The 19747-nt window shown below is 42.0% G+C and overlaps 1 pseudogene; it reads right to left on the bottom strand.

Moving 5' to 3' along the window:
- Positions 1 to 7343: 7343 nt before the first annotated feature.
- Positions 7344 to 9731, bottom strand: LOC123084349 (phenylacetaldehyde reductase-like; annotated as a pseudogene).
- Positions 9732 to 19747: the final 10016 nt, after the last annotated feature.

Genomic DNA, 19747 nt, shown 5'->3' on the forward strand with positions numbered 1-19747 from the left:
GTGTAATTTAGATTGTGTAATTAATTTGTTCATATTATGTTAGATTTTTTGTAGTTCATACATTTTTTTGTTGGATGTGTAGTAATTTAGATGTGTAGTTCATAGATTTTTTATCATATATATGCAAAGATCGAATATGTCAAATTTTTACGATTTTTTTCTGTTCATAGAATCTTTATGATTTTTCCTGTTGTAATTTTGTTTATAGAATTTTAATGGTTTTTTTGTTCATATACGTATTTAGAAAAATGAAAAAAATAAGAAGAGAAAGTGTTTAATATATTTAGTTAGAAAAATACTAGTTTATTTTTAGTACGTACTACTTTATTTTATTTATAGTAAGTGCTTCATATATAGTTGAACTAGCTAGTTGATTTAATAAACTACCTTATTTTACTATATATAGAAGTAGTTTGTTTTTAGTAAGTACTACTTTATTTATTTATAGTAAGTGTTTAGTAGTTGAACTAGCTAGTTGATTTAATTAATAAAACTACTTTATTTAACTATATATAGAAGTAGTTCCCGCATCGACGTCGGCGATGCCTATCCCGCATCCTCGTCGTCGTCGACTCGGTGGTGGAGGCTTCCTTGATCAGGGCCATGTTCGGGACTGGGCTCCGTCGGGCTGGTATTGGGAGGTGCTACCTTCCCGGGGACGTAGGTTGGTGAGGAGGCAGCCCATTGTTGACCCGGTCCTTGTTTGGTGGCGGTCGCGTGGGCCAGTGACGGTGCCGAGGCTTCCGGACACCGCGGAGGTGGTACGTCACCGTGTCAGCGAGGAGGACGAGCACGTCCGTCGCTACATGGTTGCATTGGAGGGCAGGTTCGACAATACCTGGCAGGTTCTCCAGGGATCTCACTAGAGCTATGATCCAGTGATGGTTCCTTATCTTTGGGTGTCCACCGCCCGCGTCGATACCCGTCGGGCGCTACGGTTCTAGTTGTATTAGTGATGCTATATTAGTGATAATATTCGACGATGTACGGACACCAAGAGATGATGTACTTTTGCTTATAATTATTGAATGCATGCTAATTTGAATACTACTTTATTTTATGATTTGGTTTTGCTTATTGAATGCTCATATTGGATAAGTTCTCCTTCATTTCCGTGTGCTAGACAATTTGATGTAATAATGCACTCGGGAATGAAAGGAGGAGCTACGTACATCACCGATAGTCAACCGTGAGTAATAATCTAGTTTAATATTTGAATTATGAGCATAGGCCGGAAATGTCGTACTCGGACGACGAAAAACGCCCAGGGGAGTGCGACTGGTTCCACGACGACCAAGGTATCTGCGACAGGTTCATTGAGCTGGACGAAGATCGTCGCTTCAGCATTAAGCTCGAGGAGATCTTCGATGTTCATACGGTACGCAACCGATGACAATAGTTTTTTTTCATAATTACTCATGACTTCAACTATTTTAATCATGACAATATTTTTCATCTTTTCCAATTCGACTAGCTTATCCCATGCTTTGCAAGACGCTATGTCTTGGAGAGGATGGGTTTTGAAGACCATAAAAGTTTCGAAACCAAAAAAAATATCCTAAGTACCCATCATGGTATGGATTTTCAAGTAAAGTTGTACAATGCTCAGAGTGTAACCCATTTTGATTGCAAAAATTGGGAAGCACTTTGCAAGATGTATGGTCTTGATGAGGGTATGCTTGTCACCATGGATCTTGGTGATCCTACAATCGAGCAAGAGAGATCTTCGATTTGGGTCCTTGTGGATACACCTCCAATTCTTCCCCCATGTGAGCTTAACATAGTTATTAAGTAATTTATATTGTTTATTTCAAAATAGTTGACAACTTATCTCCATTGACAGCTTATTTTCATTGTTCAAAGAATGTGCGGAAGATGGTAGACAGAACCTACTACACTGAAGGCTCCGAATTAACTTATTAGGAGAAAAATCATCTGGTCGCATTTTGTACTGATCTTGAGAATTACAATATCTACAATCAAACTCCTCAACATTATGGTCAATACGTGCCACTAGTGCACGTGTTGAACTACGGTAACTACTATGGAGATACCCTGGTAAGATTTTTTTACTATTACGACATCCGTGATCTTTTTGCACACTTCTAAAACTAGTACATCATTGCTAACTATGAAGTTATTACTATGTTTTTCAACAGATAATCCCGAATGATTGTGTGCCTCATCTGATGTATACGCATGGTAGCCTTCATGTTTTGAACATACAACCAAGTCGTCCTACGAATCTCAACTGTCCATACCGGGTTTCTAAAAGAAGTGGAGACATAACAATCAAAGAATGGAAAAAAATGTATGGACAGTCGTAAGGAGCTTCTTGGAAGCAACAAGCAACGAAGGGCAAGAATTGGAGACAAGATGATCGCCATTCTTCATAATGGAGAGTCAGGGTCTATATTGTTTTATGCTATTTTACCTTAAGGGTGTTTAGGTCCTACCTGATACTGATGATCATGCGCTAAGAACAATTATGTAGGGTTGGGTTCGATGACTATGAGGATGATGATCGTATGACTTATTATTACTAACGAGTAGAAGTTGTATGATGATGCATAGGACTTGTTATTATATATGATGATGTATGATGCGCATGCATGAGCATGTTATATCAGCGGGTGAACTGAACATAGCAGCAGCGTTGATAAACCAAGGACGAAGATATAAGAGAGGACACTTCTCTCTATTAGCTAGTTAATAACAACCTAAAAATAACCCCCAAACCCCCTAAAGCAGCCACATTGTAAAAAACATGAACTTTTGGTCCTGGTTGGAGCCACCAACCGGGACGAAAGGCCCACCTGACTGGGCTCGGCGGACCGGCCACGTGGAGGCACATCTGTCCCGGTTCGAGTTTGAACCGGGACTAATGGGTGGAGGTATTAGTAACGACACATTAGTCCCGGTTCATGAACCGGTACTAAAGGCCCTTACGAACCGGGAGTAATGGGTGTTTTTCTACTAGTGTAGGCGACAAGTGGCACCTTCACCATGAGATCAGGCTATGCAGCCAAGTATTGGGGTCGTGAAGTAGACCCAACGGCCGAATTCACTTGGAAAGATGGAGCCCGCTACATTGCCATTATTTCACTTTGATGGCCCTGCAGAATAGATGGTGTTCTCCGAGCGTGTTCCGTGGAGAGGACTTGATCATCAGGACCAATTCCCGTTATGTAACATGGAGGAGGAAAGCATAGACCAACTACTTATACGCTGGGTTTTTGCGAGACAGATTTGGGCAGCGATATTCCAGGCTCTGGGCAAGCTAGACTGTGTGCTAACACTAGTAGAATAATGACCTAATGTTTAGCTCATTAGTCCTGGTTTGTAAATGAACCGACACTAATGCATCCATTAGTCTCGTTACGAACGGCTATGCATTAGTCTCGGTTCATTTGTGACCAATAGTCCCGGTTTGTGTCACAAACCGGGACTAAAGGGTGGTGACAGACTGGCGTCAGGCCGGGGCCCTACGATCCCCTTTAGCCCCGGTTTGTGAGAAAATCCGGGACTAAAGGGCCAACCTATAGTCCCGGTTTGTATCATAAACCGGAACTAAAGAGCTCTAACCTTTAGTTCAGGTTGGATACACAAACCGGGACTAAAGGGCAAATTTCAAACTCTACCACCCCTTATCGCCTTTTCAGTTTTGTAAAAAAACAAAAGAAAATGATAATAACTTTGAAAATTAAAATCCTTCGAGATGTAGTTATGTTACTACATCTAATAGTTAGGGAAATTTAAAAACATAAACTTCAACATGTTTTGCAAAACATTGTTATGAAAAAGTTAAACGACCATATCTTTTGCATACGATGTCGGAAAAAAACGCACAATATATCAAAATGTTCAGCACAAAAATCCGCATCCGAATTCGACTGTCATAAGCCGTTGTGCAAACTTTTAGAATCCTCAAATTCTAAAACGAAAAAAAGTTATGCTCAAATTTCAGTTTTTTTGAAATTTGGCTAAATCTGGTCAAACTATGGTTAAACTACTTATACAAGAAATATTTGTCTTACTAAATAATTATTTTAGTTTTTTTGAATTTTGGTCAAACTGTGGTCAAACTGTGGTCAAACTATGATCAAATCTGATCAAACTATGGTCAAATCTGGTCAAACTATGGTCAAACTATGGTCAAACTGTGGTTAAACTACTTATTCAAGAAATATTAGTGTTACTAAATAATTTTTGTTTTTTAGAATAGTTTCAAACTCAAACGGTGAAACGTGAGACTTCGTGCTCAAGCTAAACTCCTGAGGGTTAACAGGATTGGCAGCTTATTATTGTCACGTAAACAACAAGTGCAGAATTGGAAACTAGGGAGAATAGAACTCGGAAGTTAAGCATGCTCAGGCTGGAGTAGTGAGAGGATGGGTGACCTACCGGAAAGTTAGACGATTTGGAATAAGTGCTCCACGCTTGAGCAATGATGAGGGGTGATTAGAGATAATAGTCAAATAATTAAGAAATTTGAAAATCAGAAAAAAATACAAAAAAATATAATCTTTTTTTTGAAAAAAAACCTTTAGTCCCGGTTGATCATACCAACCGGGACTAAAGGTCCCCAGACCCGCGGAACGGGCTCGTGCCACGTGGTGGACCTTTGGTCCCGGGTCTTGCTGAACCGGGACTAAAGGGGGGACATTTAGTCCCGACCCTTTAGTGCCGGTTACAGAACCGGGACTAAAGGTCATTTTTCTACTAGTGCGACGAAGAACGACTCTCTCGGGATGATGCGTTAGCAAAAGCACCAATGGGTCACACAAGAGAATGCTCAATGCTCTACGTATTTTAATCATGTGGGAGATCAAAACAGGGCTTTGGTCCAGGCCCGAGAAGCCCATTAGTCCCGGTTCGTGAGCCATGGGGGCATCGGTCCCAGTTCGTGAGGCCAGCGCACCGGGCCTCGGGGGCTATTTGTCCCGGTTCGTTTGACCCCTTTGGTCCCGGTTCCAGACACGAACCGGGACCAATAGGCCTCGCTCCCGGCCCACAACCATTGGTCCCGGTTTGTGGCTGGAACTGGGACCAAATGGGGTCCTTTAGTCTAAGTTCCAGCCACAAACCGGGACCAAAGTGAAGCCTATATATACCCCCTGCCCGTGAGCAGAGCAGTGCACTGCTCTGTTTTTTGGCCGGCCATGGAAGTGCTTTTTGGTGCACTAACTCACCTTCTATGCACATGAGCTGTTCGATGAAATGCCCGAGCCACACTTGAGCTTTCTCCTCTCAAAGCTCCTTGTCCAAGCTCCATTTTCCTCGAGATTTGTCTAGATTTGGCAGCCGTCCTATCATCCCGTCTCCGTCCTCTCCGCCGTCGATCGCCCACGCCGATCTTGTCGCCAGCACCACCATGGTGAGCCTCTTGTTCTTATCTTCTTTCTAAAAGAAAAAAGTTCTTACTTGTATGGTTTAGATAGATACTTGTGTAATTTTCTTATTTTTATTATTGTTTGTTATTATATAGTGCGATGGTTTTGGTATCCGCCTCCGTTGGCCCTCGTCCTGTCTATGATTCGGATGTGGTATATATTATCTTTTATAACTACTAGTACAAATGCCCGTGCGTTGCACCGGGCGAAAAAATGGAACAACCAGCTTCATGTGCCATTGTGCATCATTTTTTATATTCTATTTTAATAAACATCCATAATAAGATTAAATCTGGAAAATTTATATTTTATATTGATGAACACCTTGCCGGAGGAAGTATTTGAGGCGAGTAGCATCGGCGTGTCTGTCTTCCCACAGAGCGACGTGCTTGCGGCTGTAATTCAAGTAGGGAACTCAACATTGCAATGGGTACCCGCAACCCGCGAACCCGGCGGGTAAAAACCCTATTTGGGTAAGGGTTTGAGACAAATAAATACCCATGGATTTATAAATGGGAAAAAATTGTATCCATCGGGTAAGCCGGGTATGGGTATGGGAATGCAATACCCATACCCGCGCACCCGCATACCCGCATACCCATATACTAATTTCTTCTAACAGTAGGCTCCATGTGTCATTCACTAAAGAAACCTTGCCATTGTACCTTAGGGTAACGCAACAGCTAACCTCGACCCAAAATTCTCTCCCCTTATGCATGTGTGTGATCCTGTTTAAATGCGTCGATCTTGTTTCATGAACTCATGGTTTTGTTGATCTTATTATATAGTCTCCTTCGGTTGATTATTTTGAAGTAGGGGCTGCAAAAGTACCTTCAATAAAACAAAACTAGAGAAGATTGTGTCTGTCTTGTTTGTCTTGTAGTTCGAAAGAAAAGAATAGATGTGAATGTTTCTCTACAAGTTCACGTACAGGCTACTCACCTATGTATATAACTGGACATTGTTTAGTGTCATCTATTTCGTGCTTATTGCTATGCATTTCTGAAAATTAATATCATCCGTTTCATTCCATCGCACAACAAATTATCATCTATATGTGCTCAAATGCTAAAATGTGGTATACATGTACTGAAATGTTGAAGTATACATGGTGAAATGTTGTGTACATATGTGTAAATGTTGAAAATTACATGATGAATTGTGAATTGGATATAGTGACCGATGTGAGTATTTTTACCCGCGGGTATTATCCGCACCCGTCCGGATACGGGTATGGAAACAGTTTGAAACCCGAGGTGCGGATACAGATACAGGTATGGGCAAAAAATAATGAGGTGGGTACGGATTTGGGCGACCATTACCCGCACCCAAACCCGGCGGGTGCCATGTTCGTGTGTTTTCCTGAGATGTCTTTTCCAACTTGCAATGGCCAGACACGCGGGACGTGGAATTTTGCTGGACAACGGACAGCACACATACGCACGTAACTATGGACCATCCATGCATGTCACGGGTCTCTCTTTCAAAGCACTGAAAGTTAATTTCGCCCGAATAGCTTCTGAAATTTCTTCTTCTAAAACTAAAGACCTCCCGCGTACCAACCTGTGGCTGGATTGTTAGAGGGCCTGTGGTATTCTCAGCCCATCAGGGTTCAAATCCTGGTGCTCGCATTTATTCCTAGATTTATTTCAGGAATTTCGGCGACGCGCATTCAGTGGGAGGAGACGTTCCCGTCGACGACGAGGCGCCTACGGTGACTTCGTAAATCTCAAGATGATATGCCGGCTCAGTCTTTCGGAGGTGCTCATAGGGGTAGGGTGTGCGTGTTTTATAGGGGTGAGTGTATGCGCGTGTATATAAGCGCTTGTGTCTGTATTAATGTTCAAAACAAATAAAGCCCTCCCTTCATTCATGCTCATGCCAGCAGAATTTATTCCTTCTGTTAATTCATTTCCTTCTTGTTCATGACAGCCAAATTTATTCCATCTACTAATGTCCTTCCTTTTTGCGCCGGGCTGCCATTTTTAATTTCCATGCTGGCTTCTCAGCCAGTGTCCTTGAAGCAGGGTACCAGACCTAACCAAGAAAAGATAGAAAATGAGATAACTGCAAAGCCCATCTGAAAAATGGTTGCACCGTAACAATTTTAGAAGGGGGGGTGGAGTTGATCATGTTGTCATATGCACAGCTGAAATAAATATAAGTTGCTATTGCATCTGCAGAACCATATGTGATTTCAGATTTCTATCTCATCAAACAAACTATGCACTTCTTGCAGTAACCAACTGCGCTGAAGGATGCAGATAACCTTTTCCTGTCTTGCTAACCAGCTGCAGTTTTTTTGTTGTCATAAATAATTTAGTAACTGCACTTTTTGCAAGGTGGTTGTATCATCTCACCTCGTTCTTGTCGCAATAGTCGATGTCGATTCAGCAGTGCTCATCGAGGACCTCCCCGGCCGGTAACCCCGGGCTGGGCATGACGGCGGAGACGGACGTGGTCTCCATCACCCGGCGCATGCCCCCGGCGTCCTTGGCGGTGCGCAGCACGTTGAGCGTCCCCTCCATGGGCGACACCACCAGCTCCTTCTGCGGCCACAAAACGAGACAAACACCACCCCGTACTGAGAGGTCTGAACTCTGAAGGAACAACCGCAGGACAGTCATAGGGCAGCAGTACTTCGGGGTTGAGGACGCGTTTGATGGTGCAGGGCGAGGTGAGGTGGATAATGCCGGAGCAGCCACGTGCGGCGGCGAGCATGGTGGTGCTGCCGAGGAGGTCGCACGGGAAGAACTGGACACGCGCCTCGTCGCCGCCGGCCAGCGCCAGGAGGTGCTCCGTCTCTGCCGTGTCATCTGCGCCACGCAACCACAAAATCAAACTGTGACATCCGCGCTCCTTAACATAGGTCCACATCCCTTACTTGCGAGGATATATGGCTCCGAGTCCATATTCAAGTTAAGAAAAATCACAATGCATATCATTTGTCTTATAAATATATCATACATGAAAAATTCAACCTTTGAAGAAAATGAGGTGAAAGAGTGAACTTCTGGAATAAACATAAAAGCCAAATGCCTTTTGGGGCAATGTAAGAGCTGCAATCAGAGGAAGTGGGCAAGAATGGCAATTAATATAAATGGCAAACAACATTCTAACATAATAGTACTGTACTTATAGAAACGGGTAACAAATTTGGAATTTATAATTTGATTGAATGGAAAAACCATCTGCATTATTAGTGATGCCAATCCCGAAATAAGATGACAACTTGAAGGAAAAAGAAAAGCAATTTATTCAGAGCTAGGATCTGAGAATACGAATTGCAGTTTCCAGCTTGACAGGTAGACATATATCAGTTTCCCTTACATGTGTGCCCTTTCAGAATATTGCATTGCTCTCATTACCAAATAGAGGACGTGAAATATTAAACCTGCAAACCAAAACATGTTACAATATCTAAGAAGAGCTGGATCTACTTCTTTTCAATGACATATTAATTAGGAGGTAGTAGCATGCAACATTTACAAATAAAAGTTTTGTAGTGCGCCGAGCGCCTCTCCAAAATTTCGGGAAGCTGAATCTTATCATACATGTGGGCACCTCCTTTTGCTCCTTCCCCTGAGACTCCATCTGAGACGGCTACACGGCCGCCCGGGTGATCATCACAGGGAACTCAAGTTATTGACAGCAAGCCTATGTCTCCTCTCCTCTGAACATGTTGTGTATTCAATTTCATAAAATTATATTTCCAAAACATATACTGAATATTTGATGATCTTGTACTAACTATATAGTACGATAGAATTACAAAAATAAAAGTATGACAATGACAGACTGACAAACACGTTCTTGGCTTGTTCACTCCGTTTGCTCTGCACTACGGATTACGTTTACATTCACATAATATCATGTCAAATGCCTCATGAGTTAACATCACGAAACTTTTCTAGAAAAAGGAGCATCACAAAACTCTCATGAAAAATATGATGTCATGCAGAATGCAATCAACCTTGGTTCATCGGGGAAACCGAGCAAGATGTGTTATCCGTGGCCATGTCCTTGGCCAGCCTCCTTTGTTGCTCCGCTCTCTCCCAATCGTCGGATAACTGCAACCACACCAACCCTCTTGAATTCCAACTATGATCCACCACCATCGTTCACTGTCGAACAGCTCCCTACAGCGTGCCGACACAAAAGCCCCGCTGCCGCCGCAATCTCTAGTTGCACTCAATAAAGAATTCAGTTTGTTGAACATGCACATAAATACCTTGAAAGTAACTTCCTTGTATAAATAGGCAAGAAGGAAAAACTTATAGTGAGCAGGTTGGGCAGCTTCTTGTTCACCATCTTTCCAAGAGCTAGAGCCAACTCCATTGCTAAAACCATAAGAGGCGCTCAAGTAAGAACACATGAACATTTCACAAGCTAGGTTCCAAAAAAATGAAAGCAGTAAATCAGAGAAATATCTGGATTTAACAGATTGCTAATTTCTTTCTGATTTGTTTCGTGTCCTCCATGTATATTTGACCGACGGCATGTTGAGTTTAAAAGGTCATTGGAGAGCAGCTACATAACTGACCAACATCTAAAAACTGACATTTGTTTGACAAAGCTACATTACTTTACATACATCTACTAACTTTAATACCCTGTGATCAAGTGTTACTTTCTCTTGATGATTAACCTGGAACAGATGAGAATAAATACGATCAGTGTCGGTACCAATAATCAGTACAAATATCTAAAAGTTTCTGTCTCGAGCAGGAGCACAAAGAGCATGACAGAGCATCACATAACTGATCCAAATCATATCTCCCTGTACAAAATTGCCCCAAGCGGAGCAAAGAACAGCATACACAGCAGCAGGGTATGATACAAATACCCATCTGAACCGCTTCAAAATTTCCCCAGCTAAGCCCCTCACATACATTAGAAAAGATGCTAAGTGACGTGTTCACAAACTGACAATTATCAAATCAGGGGAAATATGAGTAGATCAATTGTAGCACCTTCAGATTTGGTGTATCTTCTCTTATTATATTCATGTAGTGCTGCTGCTTCCCATGTACGTATCAATCAAAATCTCTAATTTGTAAGATTGAAAAGCAACACATGAATGCATATGCAAGACCGATGAATTTCTACATGGGAAAGAAAGAGGCGGCATGTCAGCAATCCCAAGACTGACCTGGGCCTTGGCGTCATCACGTGATGCGGGAGGCCGCAATTCCGGCTCGGGGATGGCCGGCGTGCCACCGGAGAGCAGCAACAGCAAGATCACCGCCGCATCTCACTGCTCCCTATCTCTCCTTCCGGCCTTCCATCCTTCCTTTTCTCTCCCGCTCATCTCTCTCTTCTCTCACAGGTACCCGAAGCCATGCCGCGCCCACCAACCGTCGTGCTCCAAACTCCGGAGGTCTTCCTTCCAGATCCACCGCCTGCGCGCAATTTCCTACCGGATCCGGCGAGATCCAGAATGTCCTCGCCGGTCGTGCCACCGCGAGTCCCTCCAAGGCCGTCACTGGTCTCTTCTGTGTTGTGGGGAACACCCCAGCCCTTCCCACTCGCCTGCCTCTCAGCCACGCCTCCCATTTTCTCCTCCGTCTCCACGCACGGCTCCCGCCTCCCTGCTCCCGCATCGAGCGCAGCGTCGCCTCCTGCGTCCCTACTGCCGCATCGAGCGCAGCGCCGCCTGCACTTCTGCCATGCCCGCCCCTGCAAAAAAATGAAATGTAAGGACCACGGGTTGAATGTGGCAAAATACAGGGTCTCTTTTGCAAAAATGAAACATTTCCTACATATCCACTAAAGAAAGGACTACGGGTTGAATTCCGAAAACTGCAGGGACTCTTTTGCAAAAACAGCGCGACGGTGAACCCTGCAAACTCAACCCGTGCTTTATTATCAGGGAAAGATTTGGTTCATTTAGTGTTTATGACAATTATGCCGACCAACGTGACATAGATTTTTTTTATCTAGGAGGTATGTGAACCGGAAATTCCAAGCGACCCTATTGTCGAGAGCTTAAATTTAGTTGAAGAATAAAACAATTACTTGAATGAAAAATTGAAAAAAATTGAGAAGGAGAAGATGATATTGGAGTTGCATGTTGCGGATGTCGTCGACGATCACAAGATCAAGATCGATGCAATGCGCTTGATGATTAGAAAGAATAGAAAATATGCCATTCATACTGAGGCTTGGTATCATTATGTCATTGGATCAATTGTTACCTTAGTTGCGATTATGCTCGCATTTGTTGTTGCATTGAAATGTTTCAGATAGTTTCAATGTATGGTTTAATTAGATGCTCTGGAGAGGTATATGTTGTTCAATGATAACTATGTATGTACTTTGGTTTTAATGTGATGATGAACTCCTATTAATTTGGTCACTTATGTATTCATGATGTTCTGTAATGGTTTTTGACACACTTAGTTATATATACTGCACACAAATGAACCGGCAATGGATGTATGGTAACAGACGCACCTCCGAGTACATTAAGGGCGTGCATAACTTTTCGAAGTGGCTGAGAAAAACAAGCAGAATGGTTTTATGTGTTGTCCATGCCCTATATGTGGAAATATGAAGTCTTACTCTGTCCGGAAAATCCTTCACACGCGCCTGCTTTATAAGGGTTTCATGCCACACTATAATGTTTTGACCAAGCACGGAGAAAGAGGGGTTATGATGGAAGACAATGAAGAAGAAGAGGATGATGACAACTATGTGCCCCCTGAATACGGTGATGCTACAACGGGGGAAGCTAAAAATGAAGAGGAACCAGACAATGTGCCCTATGATGATCTTCGCCGAGTCATTGTTGATGCAAATAGACAATGCGAAAGTGAAAAAGAGAAGTTGAAGTTCGATCGCATGTTAGAGGATCACAAAAAAGGGTTGTACCCCAATTGCGAAGATGACAACACAAAGCTCGGTACCACACTGTAATTGTTGCAGTGGAAGGCAGAGAATGGTGTACCTGACAAAGGTTTGAGAAGCTACTGAAAATATTGAAGAAGAAGCTTCCAAAGGACAACGAATTGCCCGACAGTACGTACGTAGCAAAGAAGGTTGTATGCCCTCTAGGATTGGAAGTTTAGAAGATACATGCATGCCCTAATGACTACATCCTCTATCGCGGTACATACGAGGATTTGAATGCATGCCCAGTATGCGGTGCATTGCGGTATAAGATCAGACGAGATGATCCTGATGATGTTGACGGCGAGCACCCCAGGAAGAGGGTTCCTGCCAAGGTGATGCGGTATGCTCCTATAATACCACGGTTGAAATGACTGTTCAGAAACAAAGATCATGCCATGTTGATGCGATGGCACAAAGAGGATCGGACGAAAGGCGGGAAGTTGAGAGCACCCGCTCACGGGTCACAGTGGAGAAAAATCGAAAGAGAGTGGGGGGACTTTGCAGGTGACGCAAGGAACGTATGGTTTGGTTTAAGCGCGGATGGCATTAATCCTTTTGGGGAGCAGAGCAGCAATCACAGCACCAGACCCGTGACTCTATGTATCTATAACCTTCCTCCTTGGTTGTGAATGAAGCGAAAGTTCATTATGATGCTAATTCTCATCCAAGGCCCTAAGCAACCCAGCAAAAACATTGATGTGTACCTAAGGCCATTATTTGAAGAACTTTTATAGCTATGGAATGGAAACGGTGTACGTGTGTGGGATGAGCACAAACAACAGGAATTTGACCTACATGCGTTGTTATTTGTAACCAACAATGATTGGCCTGCTCTCAGTAACCTTTTAGGATAGACAAACAAGGGATAACACGCATGCACACACTGTTTAGATGACACCGAAGGTATATATTTGGACAAATGCAGGAAGAATGTGTACCTGGGGCATCGTCGATTTCTTCCGACCAACCATCAATGTCAAAAGAAAGGCAAGCATCTCAAAGGCCAGGCAGATCACCGGAAGAAGCATGTCATCCGTACTGGTGATCACATACTTGCTATGGTCAATGATTTACAAGTAATCTTTAGAAAGGGTCCCGAGGGACTATCTGTTCCGAATAACGTTGAGGGACGCACACCCATGTGGAAGAAGAAATCTATATTTTGGGACCTACCCTATTCGAAAGACCTAGAGGTCCGCTCTGCAATCGGCATGATGCACGTGACGAAGAATCTTTGCGTGCAACCTGCGAGGCTTCTTGGGCATGTATGGGAAGACAAAAGATACACCAGAGGCATGGGAGGACCAGCAACGTTTGCAAAAAAAGATGACATGCCTCCAAAGCAGTATGAAGGTCCTATCAGCTATGCTCTTACCAAAGAAGAGAAGGAAATCTTCTTTGAATGCATGCTCAGTATGGAGGTCCCGTCTGGTTTCTCGTCGAATATAAAGGGAATAATAAATATGGTAGAGAAAAAGTTCCAGAACCTAAAGTCTCATGACTACCACGTGATTATGACGCAATTGTTTCAGGTTGCATTGAGGGGGCTTCTACTAGAAACGTTCGATTAGCCATTGTGAAGCCATGTGCATTCCTCAATGCAATCTCTCAGACGGTGATGGATCCAGAAATCCTACCAAGGTTATGGAGTGATGTGGCGCAATGTCTTGTTAGTTTCGAGCTGGGTCAATCTGTGGACATGATTTTAAGGTCCCTTTATTTCAGTGCAAATGGGTCAATATGTCAGGAGGCGTGGTACAGGTAGACCCACAGTACGAAATGACTACAGTGGATCTGAACAATCTTGGTTACATAGACGAACCATTCGTCCTAGCCAATGATGTAGCGCAAATTTTCTATGTGAAGGACATGTCTTCCAAACCAAGAAAAAGAAAAGATAAGGAAGCGAATACATCATACGCTGAGCCAAAGCGCCTGATACGTCCATTTTGCATCATGTTTTCCTACTGTTATTTATGTTGTTTTATTGTATATAATGCTTTTTCGAGTAATTCTAATGCCTTTTCTCTCATAATATGCAAGGTATGCATAAAGGGAGAGAATTCCGGCAACCGTAAATCTGGACCTGAAAAAGCTACGTCAAGCTACCTATTCTGCTCAACTCCAAATAAGCTGAAACTTCCCGAGGAATTTTTATGGAATATTTAATAAATATTGGAGCAAATAAGTACCATAGTGGGGCCAACAGGTGGGCACAACCCACCTGGGCGCACCAAGAGGCCCAGGCGCGCACTGGTGGGTGCTGCCCTCCTTGGCCCACCTCCGGTGCCCATCTTCTGGTATGTAAGTCATTTTGACCTAGAAAAAATGAGGAGAGGACTTTCGGGACAAAGCGCCGCCGCCTCGAGGAGGAACTTGGGCAGGAGCACTTTTGCCCTTCGGCGGAGCGATTCCACCGGGGGAACTTCCCTCCCTGAGGGGGAAATTGATGTCTACTACACAACCTTCTTCTTGTAGACGTTGTTGGGCCTCCAAGTGCAGAGGTTTGTAGGACAGTAGCAAATTTCCCTCAAGTGGATGACCTAAGGTTTATCAATCCATGGGAGGCGTAGGATGAAGATGGTCTCTCTCAAACAACCCTGCAACCAAATAACAAAGAGTCTCTTGTGTCCCCAACACACCCAATACAATGGTAAATTGTATAGGTGCACTATTTCGGCGAAGAGATGGTGATACAAGTGCAATATGGATAGTAGATAAAGGTATTTGTAATCTGAAAATATAAAAACAGCAAGGTAACTAATGATAAAAGTGAGCGTAAACGGTATTGCAATCGTAGGAAACAAGGCCTAAGGTTCATACTTTCACTAGTGCAAGTTCTCTCAACAATAATAACATAATTGGATCATATAACTATCCCTCAACATCCAACAAAAGAGTCACTCCAAAGTCACTAATAGCGGAGAACAAACAAACAGATTATGGTAGGGTACGAAACCACCTCAAAGTTATCCTTTTTGATCTATCTATTCAAGAGTCCGTAGTAAAATAACATGAAGCTATTCTTTCCGTCTGATCTATCATAGAGTTCATACTAGAATAACACCTTAAGACACAAATCAACCAAAACCCTAATGTCACCTAGATACTCCATTGTCACCTCAAGTATCCATGGGCATGATTATTCGATATGCATCACACAATCTCAGATTCATCCATTCAACCAACACAAAGTACGTCAAAGAGTGCCCCAAAGTTTCTACCGGAGAGTCAAGACGAAAACATGTGCCAACCCCTATGCATAGGTTCATGGGCGGAACCCGCAAGTTGATCAACAAAACATACATCAAGCGGATCACGTGAATATCCCATTGTCACCATAGATACGCACGGCAAGACATACATCAAGTGTTCTCAAATCATTAAAGACTCAATCCGATAAGATAACTTCAAGGGGAAAACTCAATTCATCACAAGAGAGTATAGGGGGAGAAACATCATACGATCCAACTATAATAGCAAAGCTCGCGATACATCAAGATCATGCCATAGAGGGAACACGAGAGAGAACACGAGAAAGAGAGATCAAACACATAGCTACTGGTACATACCCTCAGCCCCAAGGGTGAACTACTCCCTCCTCATCATGGAGAGCACCGAGATCATGAAGATGGCCACCGGTGAGGGGTTCCCCCTCCGGCAGGGTGCCGGAACGGGCTCCCGAGAGGTTTTTGGTGGCTACAGAGGCTTGCGGCGGCGAAACTCCCGATCTATCTTCGTTGTCGATGTTTTCAGGGTATATGGGATTATATAGGTGAAGGAAGTCGGTCGGGGGGTGCTCGAGGGGCCCAGGAGACAGGGGGCGCGCCCAGTAGGGGGTGGGACGCCCTCCTATCTCCTGGCCTCCTCGAGGCTCTTCTGACGTGGACTCCAAGTCTCCCGGATCATATTCTTCCCAATAATCACGCTCCCGAAGGTTTCATTCTGTTTGGACTCCGTTTGATATTCCTTTTCTTCGAAACACTGAAATAGGCAAGAAAATAACAATATGGTTTGGGCCTCCGGTTAGTAGGTTAGTCCCAAAAGTAATATAAAAGTGTATAATAAAGCACATAATTATCCAAAACAGGTAATATAATAGCATCGAACAATCAAAAATTATAGATACCTTGGAGACGTATTAAGCATCCCCAAGCTTAATTCCTGCTCGTCCTCAAGTAGGTAAATGATAAAAACAGAATTTTTGATGTGGAATGGTAGCTAGCATATTTCTCAATGTAATTTCTCTTTATTGTGGCATGAATGTTCAGATACAAACGATTCAAAATAAAATTTCATATTGACAAAAGAAATAGTAATACTTCAAGCATACTAATAAAAGTAATCATGTCTTCTCAAAATAACATGGCTAAAGAAAGTTCATCCCTACAAAATCATATAGTTAGGCTATGCTTCATTTTCGTCACACAAAGATGTTCCCAATTCGAAACCCCCGATGACAAGCCAAGCAATTGTTTCGTACTTACATAATCTCAAACTTTTTCAACCTTCACGCAATACATGAGCGTGACCCATGGATATAACACTATGGGTGGAATAGAATAATGATTGGGGATTGTGTGGAGAAGACAAAAAGGAGAAAGTCTCACATTGACGAGGATAATCAACGGGCTATGGAGATGCCCATCAATTAACGTCAACATGAGGAGTAGGGATTGCCATGCAACGGATGCACTAGAGCTATAAATGAATGAAAGCTCAACAAAAGAAAACTAGTGGGTGTGCATCCAACTTGCTTGCTCACGAAGGCCTAAGGCATTTGAGGAAGCCCATCGTAGGAATATACAAGCCAAGTTCTATAATGAAAAATACCCACTAGTATATGAAAGTGACAACATATGAGACTCACTATATGAAAAACATGGTGCTACTTTGAAGCACAATATATGAGACTCACTATATGAAGAACATGGCGCTACTTTGAAGCACAAGTGTGGAAAAAGAGATAGTAACATTGCCCCTTTATTTTTTTTCTTTTTATTTTTCTTTTTTTATTTTTTTTATTTTCCTTTTTTGGCCTTTTTTTTCTTTGGGACAATGCTCTAATAATGATGATCACCACACTTTTATTGATTACAACACATGAATTACAACTCGAAACTAGAACAAGATATGACTCTATATGAATGCCTCCGGTGGTGTACAGGGATGATGCAATGAATCAAGAGTGACATGTATGAAAAATTATACATGGTGGCTTTGCCACAAATACGATGTCAACTACATGATCATGCAATGGCAATATGACAAAAGTAATGTATGTCATGATGATGATGAACGGAACGGTGGAAAGTTGCATGGAAATATATCCCGGAATGGCTATGAAAATGCCATAATATGTAGGTATGGTGGCTGTTTTGAGAAAGATATAAGGAGGTTCATGTTTGATAGAGCGTATCATATCACGGGGTTTGGATGCATCGGCGAAGTTTGCACCAGATCTCAAGGTGAGAAAGGGCAATGCACGGTACCGAAGAGGCTAACAATGATGGAAAGGTAAAAGCGTATAATACATGGACTCAACATTAGTCAAAAGAACTCATATACTTATTGCAAAAATTTAGAAGTCATCAAAAACCAAGCACTACGCGCATGCTCCTAGAGGGATAGATTGGTAGGAAAAGACCATCGCTCGTCCCCGACCGGCACTCATAAGGATGCAAAAGCCAGGTACACTTCATGTTTCGAATTTGTTACACAACTTTAACTATATGTGCATGCCACGGGACTTGCTAACTTCAACACAAGCATTCTTTAAATCCATAATCACCCAACTAGCATGACTTTAATATCACTACCTCCATATCTCAAAACAATTATCAAGCAACAAATTGATCATAACATCCAATTCACTTGTATGATAGTTGTTATTCAAATTACCATGATGTTTAAGACTCTCAAAATAATATAAGTGAAGCATGAGAGTTCATTAATTTCTACAAAATAAAACCACCGCCGTGCTCTAAAAAGATATAAGTGAAGCACTAGAGCAAACAACAAACTACTCCGAAAGATATAAGTGAAGATCAATGAGTAGTTAAATAATTATGCAACTATGCGAAGACTCTCTCTCATTTAAGAATTTCAGATCTTGGTATTTTATTCAAACAGCAAGCAAAACAAAGTAAAATGACATTGCAAGGATAGCACAACTCATGTGAAGAAGCAAAAACTTAGGTTCAACCGATACTAACCGATAATTATTGAAGAAGAAAGGTGGGATGCCTACCGGGGCATACCCAAGCTTAGATGCTTGAGACTTCTTAGAATATTATCTTGGGGTGCCTTGGGCATCCCCAAGCTTGAGCTTTTGTGTCTCCCTAATTCCTTTTATATCTCGGTTTCCTAAATCTTGAAAACTTCATTCACAACAAACTCAACAAGAACTCGTGAGATAAGTTAGTATAAAACAATGCAAAACCTTATCATTTTCTACTGTAACAAATTACTAACATTATTATTCAACATTGAATACTAAATTTCTCTGCATATTTAATACTCCCATCCTCAAATAGAATCATTAAACAAGCAAACATATGCAAACAATGCAAACATCACAGCAATCTACCAAAACATTACAATCTGTAAAGAATGCAAGAGTATCACTACTTCCCTAACTCCAAAAATTATAAGAAAAATACTACGCTGTAAAATATTTATCAGAGCTCATTATGAAAAAACATTCAACATTATATCACTCTCTGACTTTTCTAGGGAATGTTTGCAACAGCGGTAAACTTTCTGTTTTCAAACAGCAACATGTATACTAGCAAAATAAGCATGGTAAAGGCTATCCTTGACATGTTTATTGAAAATATAGATGCAAAATATTATTATAAGTAACAGAAAGCAAATACTAACAAAATATAATGACACTCCAATCAAAACACATATCATGTGGTAAATAAAAATATAGCTCCAAGTAAAGTTACCGATGAACCCGGGGCATCCCAAAGCTTAGGCTCTTGGTTGTCCTTAACTCGTAAGCTCCGTTAATACAAGAAAACAAACCACCACTTTAAGGTACTGTAATGAACTCATTCTTTATTCATATTGGTGTTAAACCTACTGTATTCCAACTTTTCTATGGTTCATACCCTTACATACTAGCCATAGATTCATCAAAATAAGCAAACAACACAATGAAAACAGAATCTGTCAAAAACAGAACAGTCTGTAGTAATCTGTATCAAACGTATACTTCTGGAACCCCACAAATTATGAAATAAATTGGTGGACCTGAGGAAATTTGTATATTAATCATCTTCAAAAAGAATCAACCTAAAATCACTCTTCTGTAAAAAATGGCAGCTAATCTCGTGAGCGCAAAGTTTCTGTTTTTACAGCATGATCATAAAGACTTCACCCAAGTCATCACAAAGGTCCTACTTGGCACAAACACTAATTAAAACGTGAAACCACATCTAAACAGAGGCTAG

The sequence above is a fragment of the Triticum aestivum genome, chromosome 4A (assembly GCF_018294505.1).
Source record: "Triticum aestivum cultivar Chinese Spring chromosome 4A, IWGSC CS RefSeq v2.1, whole genome shotgun sequence".
Classification (NCBI taxonomy): Eukaryota; Viridiplantae; Streptophyta; class Magnoliopsida; order Poales; family Poaceae; genus Triticum; species Triticum aestivum.